Raw genomic sequence first — 6,529 nt, forward strand, 5'->3', positions numbered from 1 at the left:
CCATCACCACCGCGCGGTCCTTGAGCCCCAATGGATCCCCTATCGCCTTTATCCCCTTTATCGCCCTTATCACCTTTTTGACCGGGAGGACCCCGATCCCCTTTTGCGCCGGGATCTCCCTTAATACCGCGAAGACCTTGAGAGCCTATAGCACCGTCTTGTCCTCGAGGTCCGGGAGGTCCTTGCAGACCTTGATCCCCTTTTGCACCTTTTGATCCTTGAAGTCCCTGGGATCCCTGAGGTCCAGGAGGTCCTTGATCGCCTTTGTCACCTTTATCACCTTTTGCAGCTGTTGTACCAGGGACTCCTTGCGGTCCTTGCTGTCCAACGGGTCCTTGTACGCCCTGGTCGCCTTGTAATCCTTGTAACCCTCGTGCTCCTTGATCGCCCTTTAGTCCTTGCAGCCCTCGCGGTCCTCGAGGTCCTGTATCTCCTCGATCACCTTTTACCCCTTGAGGGCCCTGATCTCCTTTTCGTCCTGGTGGACCTGCAGGTCCCACACGACCTGTATCTCCTTTAGGTCCTGTATCTCCTTTAGGTCCTTCAGGTCCAATCTCGCCGCGCTCACCAGTACCTCCTTTTGCACTTTTAGGTCTATATTCATATTCATATCCAAAATTGAGATTACCGTGCGAATAGGGATATCCTCTCTTCATTATGAGTGGTTTATAAATGAATAGAATTTCCAGGAATCCTTACTTAAGAAGAGTATGTGTAATATATTATTTCAAAATGATTAAAACCTCACGTTGTAAACATGGGAGCAAAAAAATCAAAAACGAGATTAAATAAGAATATAGAGAAACATGCTGCATGTAAGGTAGGATTAAGTCTAGGTCATAAAGATTTAAAAACCGAAGGTAGTTTTCAGGTAGGATATTCAGTTAAAATAAATAAAGATTATAGACCTATTAATAGGCAAGGACCAAATATTGAACAGCAACCACCATTGCAACGATTACCTACTATTAAGGAAGAAACTATAATAGAAGAAACTATAGTAGAGGAAGAACAGTATGAGGAACCTATAAGATTATCTTCCAGTCTACCCATAATTAAAGAGCAGGGAGAGGGCAATGGATGAGTATCTCTCCAGTATTTATTATGACCCCAAACGCGTTGGAGGATTCGGTGGTGTAGAACGATTATATAACGATGTGAAGAGAGAGGGGAAATACGATATTTCTAGAAATAAAATTGAAGAATGGTTGATGAAACAGGATACTTATACTTTACATAAACCAGCACGTCGCCACTTCGGTAGAAACAGAGTCATTGTTGGCGGAATAGACGAATTATGGCAGATGGATTTAGCAGACATGCAGTCCATAGCTAAGGAGAATGATGGATATCGATATTTACTTATTTGCATTGACGTATTTTCAAAATTTACATGGGTTATACCATTAAAAGATAAGACAGGACCCTCATTGGTTGACGCATTTAAAACTATCCTAAAATCGGAACGAAAACCACACAAAATTCAAACAGACAAGGGTACGGAGTTTTTCAATAAACATTTTAAAGCATTAATGAAAAAAGAGGAAATTCAATTATACAACACTTACAATGAAACTAAAGCGTCAATTGTGGAACGCGTAATTCGCACCTTGAAGACAAAGATGTGGCGTTACTTTACAGCAAAGAAGACTAAGAGATATATCGATATATTACCACACTTAATATCCTCTTATAATAATAGCAAACATCGTAGCATTAATAAAAAACCAATCGATGTAAATTTAGAAAATGAACAAGAAGTGTGGCATACCCTATATGGAGACCGCAAGAGAAGAAAAATTATTTATAAATTTAATATTGGAGATCAAGTAAGAATCAGTAAAATGAAACGTAAATTTGAGAAAGGATATTTACCTAACTTCTCAAAAGAAATTTTTACCATTAGTAAACAAATACCACGCAATCCTCCTGTTTATAAATTAAAAGATTATGATCAAGAAGAGTTAGAAGGGACATTCTATAAAGAAGAATTACAAAAAGTAATTAAGGAGGACGATATTTATGAAGTTGAGGAAATCTTAAAAAAGAGGGGAAAAGGTAAAAAAGAGGAATATTTTGTAAAATGGATGGGATATCCTGCGAAATTTAACTCGTGGGTCCCTGCCTCTCAAATAAAAGATATTTAAAGTGTATTCTTATTATTATTATTCATTTATAACTTGAATCATGAACAACACAGACTTCTATATTACACTCCCTAGCGACTCCTCAAAAAGTATTTTCCCCGAGAACAAACAATCCGAATATACCACAAAAATCCCACACCGTGTCGAACTAAATGGCGAGTGGGAGGTTGGATTATATAACATCTCCTACATAAAATGGAAAATAATACAAATGAACGGAGAACCTATTCAATATACAGTAAATGGTGTAAAAAATAAGGGGGAGAAAATAAAAAAATACTACGACTCCCTTGATGAGTATGTGAATGACATTAATAAATCTTTTACGGAAGAGATCAGAAAGAAAATCAATTTCAGCATACATTCAAGAAAAGTAACTATTACTTTAGAGAGTGGGTATAAAGTTAATTTACGAAGAGATCAAGCCATTATTCTAGGGTTTCTATCATTTAACGACACACAAATTGAGAAGAGAATTGAAGCTACTGAGACAGGAGCTCATGAAGGAAATATGCATAGAGAGACTGATATTTACATATATTGTAATATTATTCAACCTCAAATCGTTGGGGATAAGACACTCCCCCTGCTACACATCGTACCTTCAAAAAAAGACAAGGAATATCATTCTATAAAACACATACGATACATTCCTGTCCAAACGAAATCTTTTGAGGAAATACAATTCTTTTAAGGAGTAGTACTAATGAACCTATTTCATTTGAACGTGGACGTGCATTGATAACACTGCATTTTAAACGCAAGAGTTATTTTTAAAAAATGAATCGTCGAAGAATTCAGGAGGGACATGGAAATTTCTTTCGTAGTATAGGAAGATTCTTTAGACCAATTGCCACAGAAGTGGGCAATATAGGTTTAAATGTTGGAGCTGGTCTACTTCAAAATTTAATTAACGATCTTCTTGCCGGAAAAAGTTCAAGAGCATCAGCTAAAGCACATGGAAGACAGGCCGGAACACGTGCTACAAACATGGCATTGGAAAAAGCATTACAAACATTAATGTTAAATCAGGCAGCAAATCAAACCCCAAGACAATCAGGTGGAAAAAAACGTAAGAGATCTCAATCTAGAAAACGATCTCAATCTAGAAAACGATCTCAATCTAGAAAACGATCCCCATCTAGAAAACGATCTCAATCTAGAAAACGATCTAAGAAAAGTCAAATCGGGGGGAGAAAACATAAAACGTCAATAAAACGATCTCTATCGAGAAAAGGTAGAAAAAAACCTCAAGCAGGAAAAGGACGTAAAACAAAACGTAAAACAAAACGTAAAACAAAACGTAAGAGACCCATTGGTGTTGTAAGAGCGCGTAACATGACTAAGAGACAGAGAAAAGCTCTCCCTAAAGACATATTTGGTTGAAATAAGAAAATACTTATATTTGAATGAATATTTAAAAAGTAATCATATCCTATCTGATATTGATGTAAAGAAGAAGTCCATATAAATCTCATAAGAATGAATAATAATTACGTACATCCAAATTCAAATCGTTGCGATAAAAGCGAAATTGATCTATTTGACATTCCATCTACACAATTAAGTTTGGAAAAAGGACGATGGGTTGATTATCATCCACTCTCCAGTGTAGAAAACGATGACGGGCCTATCACATTCATAACGGCAGGTACCGAAGACTATATCGACATGTCAAAAATGATTCTCGTGGTCGAACTGAAAATTACAAAATCGGACGGAACCTCCTTAGGCGGTGACGAACAATCAAGTGTAGCTCCCATAAACAATTTCCTACATAGTCTGTTTAAACAAGTTGATGTTTTTTTAAATGGAAAACAAGTTACTCCGGCTATGGGTACTTATGCTTATCGCGCCTACCTGGAAACCCTCCTGAATTACGATGTCTCGGAAAAAAATCTCAACTCACCTCAGCATTATATTATAAAGATACCCCAGGACAAATGGATGAAACAGGAAGTCTCCCATCAGAAAAATCAGTGGAGGTCGTTACAAATGTCCCAAGTAGTGGTGTTGCCACTAAGAAAACCATAAAATTCATAGTACCGGGAAATGGAAATCAAGGCTTTGCAAAACGTCATAAATTTATTCAAGACGGAAAACTCTTGGTAATGTCGGGACCAATTTTTTGCGATATATTTATGATGGAGCGATTACTACTTAGTATGGTGGATCTCAAGCTAGTCTTAAACCGAAACTCTGACAAGTTTTGTTTAATGGATAAAAATGCTAATCCTATGAATGCTAAAATAAAACTTGTGGATGTAACTCTTAAAGTACGTAAGGTTAAAGTGAACGAGACCATTACTAAGGCACATGAACTGGCATTGAAATCGGTACCCGCTACTTATCCTATACGACGGGTGGAATGCAAAGCATTCACCATACCGGGAAACCTTCCACAAATAAGAAAAGATAATATGTTTGCTGGAATCATCCCCAAGACATTTGTTTGCGGTTTCGTAGACGCTGACGCTTTTAGCGGAGTTCACACAAAAAACCCATATAACTTCAAACACTTCAACGTATCATCGGTGACATTAACAGCAAATGGTGAAGAAATACCGTTTAAACAACTTGTCCTTAACTACAAAGATAACAAGGAAAATTTCATCCAAGCATATAACACATTATTCTCAGGCACAGGAAAAATGAATTATAATACCGGTCTCGATATCTCAAGAGAGGATTATTACAAAGGATATACCCTATACGCATGGGATCTCACTCCGGATATGTGCGGTGCCTCGCCCTATTTTAACACAGTGCAACGGGGTTCATTGACACTTGACATTACGTTTGCTGCTGGGGATGTTCCAAGTGCACCCATTTCCTTGGTATGCTATGGAGACTTTGAGAATGTCGTACAAATAGATTCGGAAAGAAACGTAATCTATGATATTTCTACATGAATACCACACAAATAAAAAACGTACTTGAACATCATCCTATAGTTAAAAAATATTTTTGCGGGGTGTTTCCGGCAGATGAAATACCTAAATTTCTAAAAACTTTCCCATGTGGATTTATTGTCAACACGGATCCTAGTACAAAACCTGGAACGCATTGGGTTATTTTTTATTTTACTTCAAAAGAGAACGGTGAATTCTTTGATAGTTACGGAAAACCACCTCAACATTATAAAGACGTATTTAGACCCTCCTTTGAGAATCTCAAATGGAATGCTCGTACCCTACAAAGTCATTGGACCGAAGTATGTGGTCAATATTGCATCTTCTATCTATACCATCGTTGTCTTGGATATACCATGAACAAAATTGTGAACATGTTTACGAATAATACATCATGGAACGATTGTGAAGTGGCATGCTATGTTAAGAAACATTTTAATGTTGTTATATTTAATCAACCCACTTGTGGGCTTAATCAATGTTGTAAAAAACTATTTTAAATAATAATAATAATAATAATAATAACAATAAAAAAAACACTCTTTTAAAAAAATCTCTTTATTTGAAATATTTTTATACATCAATAATAATAATAATTCCTCTTCCTCCTATCAAATGGACCTATCCCTAACCAATCTTGTCGTCTAAAAATAGTTCCCCCTCTTGGTTCTTCTTCTTCTTCTTCTTCTTCTTCTTCTTCTTCTTCTTCTCCTTATCCATCTCCTCCTTAAAACTCTTTCCCACCTTATTAAAAAAACTTATCCCAAAATCAAATCCTTTTCCCTTTTGTTCCATATCCTCACTCTCTGAGAGATCAAACGACACCTTCTTCTTGGGAATGTTATCCTTACTTCCCACATCTTTCCATCTCTCCTCATTTCTTACCAAATCTTTTGGAACGTTGATTCTATTTAGGACTTGGAAAAACTCACGTACACCCTCAGGATTAAAAGACTTGCGAGATCTCATAGCATCCGAAATCAAATCAGAAATATTAGACTTTGGGATAAGAACACCATCTATTTTCACTTGTCCTGTATTATCCCAGGAAATAACATCGGATCTTGCTCTCAAACGTTCCAAGAGGGCTAAAGCTCTTGCCTTCATGGTCTTTGGAATCCCACGTACAATTATATCATCCGTTAACTCGTTCTCTGACTCCTGTAACGAATTCTCCACTTGACCTCCCACTTGACCTCCCACTTGACCTCCCACTTGCTCCCTGTCACGTTTTCATAACGTAAAAGCCTCTCCTCGGGAATTAATACCATGCGCTTCATCACTCCTTAAGTAACACGGATAAAGCTAATGGTACAAGCATCGAGAGAAAACCGCTACCCTTCTGAACTAAGAATCTCCTCTTCTTCCTAATTGAAACGTTTCTCTTTACTAACGCGCGCAGTTCTTTCTTGTAACGCGTTAAACGACGCTTCTGACGTGGAGTTAAATGAATTACCCCTTTAAGTGTGT

General features: G+C 37.3%; 1 pseudogene; it reads right to left on the reverse strand.

Annotated features, from left to right (window-relative positions):
• Nucleotides 1-73: 73 nt before the first annotated feature.
• LOC114544881 lies at nt 74-656 on the reverse strand (annotated as a pseudogene).
• Between the last annotated feature and the right edge of the window lie 5,873 nt (nt 657-6,529).

The sequence above is a fragment of the Dendronephthya gigantea genome, unplaced genomic scaffold, assembly GCF_004324835.1.
Source record: "Dendronephthya gigantea isolate DGI-Jeju-01 unplaced genomic scaffold, DenGig_1.0 001012F, whole genome shotgun sequence".
NCBI lineage: Eukaryota > Metazoa > Cnidaria > Anthozoa > Malacalcyonacea > Nephtheidae > Dendronephthya > Dendronephthya gigantea.